This window comes from Fukomys damarensis, unplaced genomic scaffold (genome assembly GCF_012274545.1).
Source record: "Fukomys damarensis isolate Sample0158 unplaced genomic scaffold, DMR_v1.0_HiC HiC_scaffold_15, whole genome shotgun sequence".
Classification (NCBI taxonomy): domain Eukaryota; kingdom Metazoa; phylum Chordata; class Mammalia; order Rodentia; family Bathyergidae; genus Fukomys; species Fukomys damarensis.
In genome coordinates, this window is record NW_022900927.1 from 24299325 (window position 1) to 24314144 (window position 14820).

The following is a 14820-nucleotide window of genomic DNA, read 5'->3' on the forward strand; positions in this document are numbered from 1 at the left end:
GGGATTTGAAGGGTGGAAAAACCAAAGGGAGGGTTAAAGAGCTGGGCATATTGACACACTATGATTACACACTAGTGTAATCTAGCACTCTGGAAGGCTGAGGCAGGAGGAAAACACGTTTGGGCTGAGCCTGGGCAATTTAATGACTAAGCAAGATCCTATCTCAAAATAATAAAAAGGCAGGGACACGGGGGAAAAATGAGAACGAAGGCCTGTCATGTAAAGGTACAAGATCCCAATAATGAATGTAACTGTACTGTATACCTAAAATGCACCAATAAACTCAATGAGGGGGAAAAAAGATCTCTTAAAAAAAAAAAGGGTTGGGGATGTAGGTCAGTGCAGAGGCCCTGAGTTCAACCCTCAAAGAGCTGCACACACCCTGCTGTCTTGGCGGTTTTGCATCTCTCAGGATTTGCAATATGCATTCAGACCAAGGCAACAGCCATTGTCTGCTGCCTTCTAGTATGCATCTCATCATTATATTTAGCTTCACACCCATGGGTTTACCTTTCTCATGTTTCTTGTTCCAGAGTTTCCAAAAGTGAAAAATTGTTTTCTTACATGAAAATATGTGAATAAAACAAAGACACATTTTGCAGGGAAAATAAACACAACACAACACCTAAGGACTAGACAATGACAAACTGGGCAAGTATAAATCTGAGGGCTTACCCTTACATGGCGGCCTGCTGCAGGGGTGACAGCCAGACTGACTACATGATAGGGGCTTGATGTTTGCTTTTTTCAAGTTCTCAGCTGTGTTGTTCCACATCATAGCTGAAGATGAAACAAAACTCCCACAGTATCTTAAATCCACATAACGTAAACTTATAGATATAAGGTGCTTTAATGACATGGACTTCCATCTAAAATTCTTTTGGATAAAGCATTTATTTAAGGATGCATTTTTTTTTTATCAAAATGAGCACTATAAATGTGTATTAGTCAGCTTTTCTGAGTCTGGGACAAAATACCCAATGCCCACAACTTTAGTTTTGGTTCATGGTTTCAGAGGTTTCACTTCATGGATAGCTGACTCTGAGGCAGAAACAGCATGGAGGCAAGTGATGGAGGATGAAAGCTGTTTACCTCATGGAATCTAGGAAACAGAGCAGGGGAAGAGCCAAAGAAAAGGCAGTGATGGATATGTATAGCTCTTAAGGTCATGGTTCCCATGACCCAGTTCCCCTAACTAGGCTCCACTTTCTAATAGCCCATTTAGCTATGAGCTCATCAAAGGTTTTATTTTTATTATTACTATTTTTTAACCCACTGCTGAGTTTAGTTTCCACACAAGCCAATCTTTTCTCTAGGAGTCTCTTAATAATACAGTCAACTTGGCAATCAAGATTAACAGGCACAAGTGAGTTAAAAAAATACCACTAACTCAGTTGGCTAGGCTATGGAAAAACAGACGTTTTCATCTACTGATGGTATGAATGCAAAACAGTACAATCTCTGTAGAGAGGAAATTTGGCTGTGTCCAAGAAAATTCATATTAATCTACCCTGTGACCCAACAATCTCACTTTTATGAATTTATGCTGAAGAAGTATCTACAGCAATACAGAAGTGCACATGTATAAAATAATAACTTGCAGTATTATTTGTAACTGCAAAATGTTGGCAATAATTTAAATGTGTATATGTAGGCTACAGAATGAATAAATTATATTATATACAGATAGTAAAATATTAGGCAGTTTTTATGGAATGATTGGCTGTACTGTTAAATGAAAAGCTAAAGAAAGAGCCAAAAAAGAATACATAATGTGACATTTTTTTTTTTTGTACCAGGAATTGAACTTGGGACCTTGCACTTGCAAAGCAGGCAGCAGAACCACTGAGCTAAATCCTGGGCTACATGCCATCTTTTAAAATAAAAAACAGAGGAAAATAAAAACACATATATTTGCTTACTTCTTACAAAATGACGTATTGGAAGGACAAACCAGAAATGAATGGAATTTGTTACCTCTAGCAGAGGACCAGGCAGAATGGAAGGGATATATAAGGCAAATGACATTTCTATGGGTATGGATTTGTGCAGTTTTCACTTTTGGAATCAATAATATATAATACATTATAATATATAATTTTATATACATATATTTTAGACAGTGTCTCCCTATGTAGTTCAGGCTGGCCTTGAACTCTTGTCTCAGCCTCCGGAATACTGGGAGTACAGGTGTGTGCCACCATGCCTGGCAAAGTTTTACATATTTATAAAATAAAGTTAAATCACTAGTTTGGGGAAGAAGTCCTCATAAGACTGAATTGCACGTAAAAGGGAAAGGGGGGAGGGACACTTTCTCAAATAATACCTGGACACAGTAGTTTGGAAAAAAATTTATCCCCAGTCTAAATATGAAAAGAACTATAAAGAAATCTTGGACTCTACTTAGCAGGTTTATTATTGGTAGTGGTACAGGCGTAGCAATTCTGAAACAGTTTTGTATATATCATAATACTGAGAAAATGACTATATTGACATTGGGAGCCAAATTTTCTGCCAGAGAATTAAGATAAAAATATGGAATGGCGCAAAGAAAGGAAAAATTTACCTTATGGTGCTAGACCAATGTAAACATAAGCTTATTTTTCTGTTTTTGAAACAAACAAAACAAAACAACTTTCTAGCTGTTTGCCAAAAGGGAAATAAAGAGATCCAATTCCAAAATTAGAATGAAAAACCATCCTCCACTAAAAAGAATTAGGGCCTCCCCCCCCCGGCCTCCTACTTAGGACTTTGCACTTGCAAAGGCAGGCATGGTACCACAGAGCTAAATCCCCAGCCCCAGGAACTAGGGCTTCTTGAAGAGTTGAATTTCCTTTGCTAGGGTAATGTTATGGTTTACTACATGTCCCTCAAAGCCTGGTGCACTTATAAATGGGGCTTTTGGGAGGCAACTGGATGTCCAGGGAGGGGGTGGGACATGTATCATTGGGTTAGACCACTGATGAGATTTTAGCTAAATGTGATTTGATGGTGAAGCCTGGTGGGAGGAGGTGGGTCACTGGGGGCGTGGCCTTGGGAGGGTTTATCTTCCTTCCTCCTCTCTTGATTTCTCTCTGCTTCCTGCCTGCCATGTCATGAGCTGTTTTTCCTCTGCCACACCCCTTTACCATGCCACCCCTCTCTACCATGCCACCCTAGCTTGGAGCCAGCTGACTGTGGACTGAAACCCCTACAAACTGTGAGCCAAAATAATCTCTCTCCTCTCTCTCTCTCGCTTGCTCTTTCTTTCTTTCTTTTTTTTTTTTTTTTTTTTTTTTTTTTTTTTGGTATTGAGGATCAAACTCGGGACCTTGCACTTGTGAGGCAGTGGAGGCACCACTAAGCTAATTCCTTGGCCAAATCTCTCCTTAAAAGTGTGGGTATTGGGCATTTTGTCCCAACCATGAGAAAGTAACTATGACAGGCAGGGAAGAATGTAATGTGGGCTTGGGAAACTTGCTGTGCTGGAAAATAAAGAAATGCTAAAATGAGCATGGGGCTATGTCAGAAGGACACAGGAGCCAGTGGATGGGCTTTCACTGGCCAAATGTGGACCAACGTGAGCATCAAAATCAGTAGTAACATTAATAGATTCCTATGACACTAAAATATCCATAACAAGCTGATGGGGTGGGGGGGAGACAGAGATCTTTATAGTAGAAAGTCAACTAATAAATGGAGAAGGAATAAGAGAAAATCATGATTTATGCAATTAGCATAATAATATTTATTCCAGCAAGAATCAGTGTGTGTTAAATGTTTATTGTAGACAATTTATTGGGGAACAGGGCATTTACATAGTCTCAAAGTTTATTAAATACAAAGAGAAAAAGGGAGGACAAATCTAACTGAAACCACTTTTTACCAACTGTTTAAGTCCAACAACATTTCCTAAATAATACAAACTGACCATAAGTGTGTCCTGATGTGATGGACATAATATTGTTTGTGTAGCATTTCTGCCAAAAATGTATGATCTTAATGTTATAAAGAATCCACTTGTTAACAAAAACAGGCTCTTCACCGTGAGAAAAAGAAAAGTTTATTCCAGTTAACAGGGACTAGAAATCAGATTTTAGCAGCTAGCTGGGGAAAGCTGAGTTTATCACATCTGTGTGTGGATGGGCTAACAATGGGAGAGAGATAGTGGCAGCTGGCTGGGAGAGATTTCATACCTGAGAGGATGGGCTAACACCAGGGGAGAGAGATACTGGCAATTAACCAGGAAAAAAATTAGGCTTATATAGGTTGTGAAGGGGCTAAGGAATCTGGGGTGACATATTTATGATTTAGCTGCCCAAAGATGGTCTAGACAATCTGCTTGGATATGTATACAAGTATTGGATTGTTCTGTGCCAGAGGGTGATAGACCATATTTTTTAGTCCATTTACCTCACTTATTGGGAAGCTGCTGGTATTTGTTGAAAGCAGCATGTTTATTTTTCCTGTTGATTTAGGGCAGGCCTGACACTTAACTGACTCATGAAGAAACAACGGGAACTAAATAATGGGCCTGTATTCTTCAAGAAAGTCAGTCTTGAAAGACAAAGAAAGGCTAAAGAACTGTTTCAGATTGAAAGAAACTCAAGAGACATGACAAATACATGAAATATGATTCTAGACTAGGAAAAAAATGTTTTTATAAAGGACAATATCAGGAAAATTAGTGAAATTTAAATATGGACTGTATATTTAGATAATAGCATTGTGTAAATATTTAATTTCCTAAGTTTTATGATTGTGTTGTGGTTAGATCTAGGAGATGCATGTAAGGTCAGACCAAGGCACCGTTGAGATCACTGAGGCAGACAAAGTCTAAGAACATGCTATGAGTTTATTGCTATCTGGATGCAGTGGGGCCAAAGGCAAAAAAACTGTTGGCACCGAGAAGAGAGTGTGTGTAATTGCTATAGGAAAGTTTAGGTAGGGGAGGGAGCACAGGTGGGTCAAGGGCAAAAAGACTGTTGGCACTGAGAGGAGGGTATGTGCAGTTACTATAGGGGAGTTTAGATGGGCAGGGGGCACTGGTTGAGAGGGTGGAAAATTTTAGTTTCCTGACTCCTCAGGAGTTGACAACACGTGGAGATCGAAAGTGAATTATTACTATCATGTGTTCCTTTTTGGAGTTAAACTTTCCCAGAAGATCTCCAACCAAATTCCCTTTATAGCTCATTGGCAGAATGGACAAGGGAAATGGTAATTATCATGGTTGATTTAGACTAATCAGGAGCCCCCCCCTTTCAGGCTGAGGAAGTGTTCAGCCTTTCATAGATGTTTCATAGATAATGAAACAAACAGATTTTCCATTAGGATGGAATGGTATTGGGTATAGTGTCACATTACTTGGTCAGCTGGTGTTGGTAATGCTAAATAGTTACATGCCTGGTAAATTATCCTTTAGGAAAATAAAATATGTGTACAAAACAAATGCCAGAATGTCCATAAAGAATATGTGGGTTGCCAGATGCCCATAAAAAAGAGAATACATAAATAAATTAGGGTATATTCATTTGAAGGAATACTACATATCAAAAAAAGGGATAACAACATGGATAAGTTTTATTTTATTTTTGAGTTTTTAAAATGTGTTTATTAAAGAATGTCCTTAGGTAGGCAACCACTTTTGATTTGTCATTAAAACCAAGTTATGTTTCTTCAAGCTTTATAGAAAAGATAATGTAAGAGAATAGAATTATAAGCATTTTTTCTGTTGGAATTCTCTGATAGTATAGTGTAGTGTAATCCTTTCTGCAATACTAGAAAACATTTCTTCTATGCTTTTCTTCAGAAAGTGATGAATAACAGCAGAAGATGTCATCAAAAAGCTATTTTTTTTCCTATTCCTTCTGTGTATTGGAGCCAGTATTTTTCCCCTCACAGGCTACAAATTTCACTTTATCCACTTTAATAAATTCTTCTTCCTCTCTGAATTCATCATCATTCAGTACAAAAGCCCACACATTATCACAGAATCTGTAGTATTTAGAAAGCCCCGTATGAGCTCATCTAGGCTTTCCTGAAGACTGTTTCTCAAAGTGGTATTTTGTTATAACTGGATAGGCCATGGTGTAGGGGAAATAAATTGCTTATTTTTTCAAGCTTGCGTTGATGCCCATTCCCTAAGGGAGGCAGAGCGGAGCCTCTCTGGCTACTGTGGAAACAGCAAAGCAGAACATGATAAATTTTAAAAACATTTTCTTAAGTTGAAGTGACAAGACACAAAGAGTGCACGTTGTATACCATTTACATGAAGTCCAAAAACAGGCAAAGCTATCTGTCATGGGTAGAATGGTTTCTTCACTCTGATGGCACCAGGAGGTAGGCATTTGGGGAGGTAAATCATGAGGGCTCTGTCATGTTGAATGAGACTAATGTCTTTAGAAAAGATGCTGACGAGGATTGCCTGATCCTTCGCCCTGCGAGGACTGTGTTTATCCCTTTTACCTTGTGAGGATACAGCAGCAAGTTTCCATTCTTGCAGGCAGTTATGGAATCTGAGTCCTACAATGATGAGAAATTTCTATTATTTATAAATTAGCTAGTCTAAGGTATTTTGTTATAGCAGTGGACTATATATTGGGTGGAATAAGACACCCAATGATGGAAGTGAGAAAGTGATTCATTCTGGGGTAACGGAGAACTGAGAGAACTTTCTAGGGATGGTAGAAATATTCCATTTTATTTGGGAAAGAAGCTACATGGGTATACAAAATTGTTAAGACTAACTAAAAATGGGGGCCAGGGATTTAGCTCAGTGGCACTGTGCCTGCTTTGCAAGTGCAAGAACCTGAGTTTGATCCCTGGTACTGAAAAAAAACCCCCTCAAAAATGAACTAAACAGTTATGGTCTTTGCATTTTATTCAATCTTAATTATAACACTATGAAAAAAACAGATCTTATATGCCCCCTGAATGGATTACACAACATTCACCTACAAAATATTTCCAAAAATGTTAGACTTGAGCCTGATAAACTGCCTAGGTCTAAGCATCAATTTATAGGACATACAGGGAAAAAAAAACTTGTTTAATGATATTCTGGCATTGTGTTCAGTGAAACTCATGCTGTGGGGAATTTTGGTGTTGCAGCTTAGGTAAGCAGCCTCTCTCTGGCTGTCCACTAGTGGTGCTACTTCAGATGGGGAGAGGAGTCCATGGGACACATTCACCAAGAATGTCTCCCATTCTTGACCATGTTCTGGATACCTGGAACCTGAATTTCCAAGTTTATACAACCTTGTGCCTGTTTCCAGGACCTTCATGGTCCCAGTCCTAAGTTTGTCCTCCCAACAGTGGAGTGTGTGACCAGCTGAGGCTGTTTGAAGAGATTGTAGATGGAGCTTGGACATGTAGGTAATGGTATCCTTGAAACTGAGGTGGAGCCAGGGTGGGGAGGAGGATTGTTGACATGCTGTGGACCGGGGCCAGATTCCTGTGGGGCCACAGTCAAGTGAGGAACTCTAAGTAGACTGAGAGTTATAAATTTAAATTTGGCCTTCCATGTCATTAAGGGTGTATTTGCCAAGGTAGGAGTATAGGACATAGTTAACTGTAGCCTGAGTTAAGACTTTAAATATTTAGGTATATGGTATTTGGATTTCCACTTGTATCATTGCTCAGGCTATAGATGTTAGAGTCAGACTTACTCCTAAACGCCTAAAGTTTAGAAGAAACAACTGAATAACTTCCTCCAATTAATTATAAGGAAAAAAGAGCAAGAGAATCTAGAGATTGAAAAAAGTAAATGAACAAATTTCAATGTACGAATCTCAACCTAACTGTAAAATAATTTAAAAGACAATTAGGAGAATCAAGGAAGGAGATTAGGGCAATATAGGCTGGCTGGAAAATAGGATGTAATTTGTCAGTCATGAAGAACATGAAAGAAGGCTAAACAACACAGTGTAACCTGTCAATTACAAATAACATGAACAGTCTGGGTAATCAGGTGCGATGTGGCAATCACAGATGAGATACTTGCACAGAACATCTTCCAAGGCACCAGATCTGAGAAAACATAAAAGGCAGCAGCCATTTTGATGTCTTTATGCCATGGTGATCTTCCTGTTCTGCTGTCCTCCTGTTTCTGCAGTGGCCTGACCTGGTTGCAGGATGTATCTCTTCTTGCTCTTCTCCTTTTTTATTATTTCCTTTTCCTTCTTTACTTTTAGTAAAAGTTGTGTTTACCTGTTCATTTGTTGTTCCAGCCACTCTTTTTTTTTTTTTTGGTACTGGGGGTTGAACTCCGGACCTTGAGCTTGCAAGGCAGGAGGCGGTACCACTGAGCTAAATCCCCAGTCCCCAGCCACTCTTTGGGAGGGACACAAAGAGCCTGGAACCATCGGACACTGCGTCAACCTTCAACAGAATCAGAACACTGACCAGATATAATTGATTTTATTAGGGAATTAAGATTTTTAAGGAATGATAATGGTACAGAGATTGTGTTTAAAAAACACCCTTATATTTTGTAGGAGTACATATTAAGCTACAGAAAATGTCCTGGATTTGCTTAAAATATTAGGGTTGAGGAGGAAGTGGGTAGGAACATGAAATACAATTGCCAAGTTGAAGCTATGTAGAATATGGATCTTCATACTATTATCTCACATTGTATAAGCTTGAAATTCACTTGAAATCCACCACAGAATTCCTTTATTAACATTTTGATAAATGCTTCTTCTGTGTACAGTATACCCCTGCAAAGTTGAGATTCAGAGTTCATGGCCTTGGTTGTTCATGGATTTTTCCTTAGAACCTAACTAGTAATTTTTTGTTTGTTTGTTTTGAGACTGGGTCTCACTTTGTAACTCAGGCTGGCCCTGCCTGAACTTACTGTTGTAGCCCAGGCTGACCTTGAACTCGTGGTGATCCTTTTGCCTCAGCCTCCCAAGTGCTGGGATTACAGGTGTGCACCACTATGCCCGGCTCTTCTAATAATTGTTCACCGAAACCCATGCAACTTCGTGGAACTGCAAATATCCTCTGCAATTGCTTTTTTTTGGAAGGAGGTTTGTAAGGCTTTGCTTTTAGTTAATAGGCGTGTCAAATCCCATTTGTGGCACCCCTCTGGCAAGTACACAGGAACTTTTGGCATGAATTGTTGGGAGTATTAATATTAATTAATACCTCTGGCTTTATTTTGTTTTCTAATTATTTTTTGTCTGCACTTTCTCCTTCAATCATTTCCTGCTATTATAGTGTATATCCTTTTCTAAGCACATTCAATCTTTTGTGAGAGATGTGGGACATGAGTGAGTAATACAAATCCATAAAATATATTTATCTTTTGTTTGGTTGGATTTTTGAGATAAGATCTCTCTTTGTAGTCCAGGTTGGCCTCCAAATTGTGGCGATTCTCCTGCCTCCGCTGGAGCGCTGGCATTTTCTGGTGTGCACCACCACACCTGGCTGAAAACATATTTTAAAAAATAGTTCATAAAGTTTGTTAAAGCTGCTTATTTCCTTCCATTTCTTGAAAGGAGCAAGGAGAGCCTTTATTTACTTCAAGGCAGTGCACATTTCCCCAGCTTCCTACTCTACTTAGAACCTTATCTACATCTCTAACATTTTATTTGCTCTATCAGATATATTTGTCACATAGAGTATGGATAAATAAAATGCAGAAGAGTTAAGAAAAGAAGCCATGTGGGAGAAACCAGTCTACCCACTGCTTTCATAACCCATTTTTTCCTCACATATCACTGTATTTCACAAATATTTCCTTATCATTAGTTTTCTATATAATAATTTTTGAAGGATCAAAATGGTGTGTACCAGGGAGGTCAGTAAGACTGGGCCTCTATATTCCCTTCCTAGAAAAATTGAAGACACACTTTCTTGGTTACCTGTACATAATACATTATTATTATCGTTTTTTCCCATTTCCTTCCTGTCGCGAGCCGGCGACGCAGAGCACTGTCCAGCAGTGCCTCAAACCTGAAAGAGCAGCGGGGTGGAGATGGGGCAGAGAGAAAGGAAGGACGCCAAGACAAGAGTCTGATCAAGGCGGCGTTTATTGCCGGCAAGCACCGGCCTTTTAAAGCAAAAAACCACAAACTATTATGGGATGGGTTTACCATAGTAACTGAAAGGTCACACAGGAAAAGAACAAACAGGTTCACCAAAACAATCCACCGTGAGTAGTAGTAACCCGGACAACCACACATCTAAAGGTCAGAGACAAGAAACTGTAACTTTCAGGAATTCCACAAAGGAAACACTCTACCTGCTAAACTGGACAAATTTAACACATATAGAGTTACTAAAGTTAACAATACTTACAACCAATACTCATGATCCCCACATCTTCCCTCCCTTTAACCCTCTTCGCTTTATTTACAAAAGCTTTATTTCCATTTTTTCCCTTTTCTCTCCCCCCCCCACCTTGTTCCCTTTCCCATTTGAACATTTTCTTCATACTTTCCAATATATATCATCCACTTTGGTCCTTATTTACCCTTTGGGGTTCTCACACAAGAGAACCTGGCAACCTCAAGTTCCCGAGTTGGATCCCCCGTACAAAAACAAAAAAACCAAACCAAAACAAAAAAAGCTTTATGAGCCCCTACACAAATCTCCAAAGCCCTGTGAGCACCTCCGCCTTTCGGGCTAAGGACTCCAAAGTGCTGCTCACCGGCTTTTGCTTCCGTTGCCGTGGTAACAGACAACATAAATTCGGCCTCCGTAACTGTTCCCAGAATGCCGCGCGCCTTCACTCACTTCCAAGTTCCAACTCCTTCCGGAGACCCGTGTCACCTGGTTTCCCGAGGGTTGCCTGCACGATGTTAAAAAGGTCAGACTTGAGCATATTTTGGGCGAGGTCAATAAGGAATGTTTGCCCCCTCCCAACTTTGCAAGCAATTAGAAGGCCAAGGAAAAGTTATAATCTCACGGAATTTTTGTTAATCCTCGATTAATAGATTAGATGTTATTAGAAAAATGGAAAGATGGTGTATATTTAAAGTAACGAGTTAACCATTCTACATTTATATATATTTAAAACATGTTGTAGATCATAAATATATATATTTTATTTGTAAAAAAAAAAAGAATTTAAAGTTAAAAAGCAGATCCCAGAGTGGTGATGTACAGCCGTAATCCCCCGACTCGGGAGGCTGAGGCAGGAGGATCACTGTGAGTTCCAGGTCAGCCTGGGCTACATAGTGAGTTCAAGAACAGCTTGAACTACATAGCAAGACAACAATAGAAGTTAAAAAGCTGCAAGGTGGTAAACCTTAATATGCATCTTCATTTGTTAAAGAAATAGTTAAATAACTTTAACCTATTTACTATAAAAGTAATTATGTTTGCTTTACAAAATGTTGGCAAGGAAAAAAATGAAACAACACAAAATCCCCAAATCCCATCCACTCAGTGACAACCATGGTGAACACTTTGGTGGATTCTTCTAGACTCTGTTTGCATAGAGTAAAAAAAAAAAAAAATCAAAAGAGAATTGCGGCTCTCTGGGGGGACCCCGTCCAGCGGGGAATAGGAGGTGAGAGCCGCCTCTTATTCGTGGGTCATCAGAGGCCGATCTGATCTTGAATGTCTGTGAAGGAAATCTTTAAGAAGTTAGAGCACACGGCCCAAGTCTGGTTTCTGATCAAAGGCACTTTATTGGCTCAGCAAAACGATTATATACTGTTATCCCAGGGGGAAGGTTCAGCAAGCTTATTGGACAGTTCAAACAAATCCTCTACCAATCACATGAGTCATTCAAGCATTTAACCATAAAGGGACAAAGCACTTAGCAGCATACAGCAATCAGTATTTTACCAAATGTGGGGAGGGGTAAGTGGGAAGGCGTACATCAACAGTTAACCCTATGCGATCTTTAACTTCACAATCTCTAGGGGCAAGCAGGACAAGGAAATACCACCTGCTTCCTGCTCCAGATCCCGTGACCCTGTGGTTAGCACAAAGGGCTATTCTTTCTGTAAGATTTCCTGTTTGCCCAGGGGCTAGACCTGCCAAAAGTCACGCATGTAGTCTAGTGGGATTTTTCCACTGAGGCAAAGGCTAAGGTTGAGGGCAGCCATCTTGTGCAGGCCCAAGCAGTCTCTCACAGAGAATCACACTGCATATACTGTTTTACAATTAAAAAACTTTAAATTAATGTATTTCATTAAAAAAGACACTATGGTTGCATGTATTTCATTATACCTCTTACTGGACATTTAAACTGTTTTTGTTCTTTTTGCTTTTTTAAAAAATTAATTTTATTGGTACATTCTAGGTATACAATATAATGACATCCATCATTGGGATTTGTACTTTTACAAAATACATTATGAAAATTTGGAAGAGTATAATAAAAATTCCGATACCTAGATGACCACTGATAGTTTGGTATATATTTTCTTTCTATGTTCCTATAACAATGAGTGTTGAACTGAGATTCCACCTCACCCCACAAAGAATGGCTGCTATCAAGAAATCACACAATAACAAATGTTGGCGGAGTTGTGGGGAGAAAGGAACCCTTCTCCATTGTTGGTGGGAGTGCAGACTGGTGCAACCACTATGGAAATCAATATGGAGATACCTCAAAAAGCTTGGACTGGAGGTTCCATTTGACCCAACCATCCCTCTGCTGGGTATCTTTCCAAAAGAACTAAAAGAATCATATCACAGAGAAGTATGTACACCCATGTTTATAGCGGCACAGTTTGTAATAGCTAAATCTTGGAAACAGCCCATTTGCCCATCCGTTGGAAACTGGATAAAGAAGATGTGGTTTTTCTATAAAATTGAATATTACTCAGCCATAAAGAATGAGAAAATAGATTCATTCATAGGAAAATGGATACATATTGAAGATATACTCCTAAGTGAAATAAATAAATCACACATGTGTAAATACTGAATAGTTTCCCTGGTGTGAATAATCTGCAATAATACATAAGATCCTAATAAGATTACTGACATTTAGAAATGGGAAGAAAGGAGCTAAAGGTGTAGGGAAGGTGGGATGGGTAGGGGAAGGGTAATAAGGGAAAAGAAAAAAATGTGAGAGAATGAAAAGATGAAAATAAAGTGTTTGTAGATGGGGAGGTGAGGAGGGGTTGAAGGGAGGGCAGGGGTAAGGGGAAAAAATGAGAATCAAGACTTGTCATGTAGAGGTACAAGATCCCAACAATGAATGTAACTGTACTGTATCCCTAAAATGTACCAATAAACTCAATTAAAGCTGAAAAACAAAACAAAACAAAAAAACAGTGAGTGTTGAGGAAGTGTTTGCTAATTTTTTTTTTGTGTGTGTGTGTGTTTGCTAATTTGGCAGGGAAATAAATACTGCATATTTTAATTTGCACATTTTTGCTTATTCATATAGTTGAATAATATTTCAAATACTATTTCAAATTTTCACAGGTTTTGGTCTGTTTTAGGCCTTACTTTCTCTAGTTTTCTTTCAGTATTGCAAACCAATCATACTGAACTGGAATAGCTTAGTTTTGTACATGTGTAGGTTTTAATTCTTTGAGCTATGCTGAAAGCTGGTCTTGGATAAATTGTTTAGTTTTGCTGAGCCCACTCTCCTTAGGTAATGAGGGACAATTCTATTTGTTTTTTAGGGTTGTAGTAAGGACTAGAAATAATTTATTCAGGGTCAGGGATTTAGCTCAGTGTTGCCATTGCCTGCACAAAGTCCCAAGTTCAATCCCTGGTACCCCCCCCAAAAAAAAGAAAAAGAAATGTATTCAAGGTGAATTCAATAAAATAGCTACTTTTTAATTCATAGCTTTAGCAGACTCTGTGCATAGGTGTTTATATGATTACATTAAAAAGGAATGAGTACTCAGCATCCCACTCAGATATTTACTGAACACCTGATATAAACCGCTGTTCATAATTTTCAAGGCCTCATGTGCCTATATTATTGAGGTATGTTTTGTATGTAAACCATACGTTCAGTTTCAGTGCAATTCCTCTCCGCTAGAGGTTTGAACCAGGGCCTGGCATGTTAGGCAAAGTGCTCTGTTACCAAGCTACACTCTCCGCCCAGTTTCCAAGAAGCTCATTTATTTGTCCCTTTCCTCATATTCTACACTCTGCCTGGCCCATTATAGTAGGCACTGAATAAATGTGTGAACTGAGTCGAGTAATTTACCGAGAAAAGAAAAACACACAATTAGAGAAAACCTGGCAGGCTGTGATAAAAGCAGTATCCAGTACAAAGAAGTTTGTACTTTGAGAGACCAAGAGACATTAACATTAAGGGCGCTGGTAATGCCGCAGTCTGAGGCACTAAGGAAAAGGGCTTAAAGGCAGTAGTAACAGGAACAGCTAAGGCTTGGAGGTAGAAGTAAGCAGAGTGAGTTTTGTTAACAGGTATTTGGCAAGAGGATGGATAAATGGGTTCAGATGAGATAGAAAAAAAGTACCATAGTTGGGTCCCACATTCTGAGGATTTTGATTCTTTATAGTTTTTGAACTTTCCTGAAAAACATCTCTTTTAGTATGGTCTGGGGCATCCCTAAGTAGAATAGGCCAGAGGGACGGCAGGGGTCAGGAAAACGTGTGGGCCAACCATGGTAACTGTCCTGACCGTGGGGAAGGCAGGGAGTGGGGGCTGGCAGAGACCTTCAGCGGCAGATGCGGATTTAGGGATTAGTGTCGGCCAGGAAGAGAGGAAGGAGGACGGGGAGGGGACTCCCTTAGCAGTTCATCAGGCAGCAGAAAGCTGCGGAGCGACGCTTAGTGGACTGGCCACCACACAGACCTGCAGCACCGAAGTTCACGGAATCGGACCACGTAATCCTCCCTCAGCACCAGCCCCGCCCCTCGCGCCCAGTGCCCCGCCCCTCGCGCCGC

At 39.5% G+C, this 14820-nt stretch overlaps 1 protein-coding gene, 1 long non-coding RNA gene and 1 pseudogene across 2 annotated transcripts in view; 1 reads left to right on the forward strand and 2 right to left on the reverse strand.

Annotated features, from left to right (window-relative positions):
• Positions 1 to 5837: 5837 nt before the first annotated feature.
• Positions 5838 to 7262, reverse strand: LOC117286115 (annotated as a pseudogene).
• A 2116-nt stretch (positions 7263 to 9378) lies between these two features.
• On the reverse strand, positions 9379 to 14790 carry LOC117286146. The gene is made up of 3 exons (XR_004517277.1): positions 14729 to 14790; positions 10637 to 10777; positions 9379 to 9411 (listed from the first exon to the last, which is right to left on the reverse strand). It is a non-coding gene; the product is annotated as an uncharacterized LOC117286146 (long non-coding RNA).
• Positions 10719 to 14820, forward strand: part of Atp23 (ATP23 metallopeptidase and ATP synthase assembly factor homolog) — a 23786-nt gene continuing 19684 nt past the window's right edge. The window contains exon 1 of the mRNA XM_019210777.2: positions 10719 to 10795. The gene's annotated coding sequence lies outside the window, so the exon portion shown is untranslated. The remainder of the gene's footprint in view (positions 10796 to 14820) is intronic.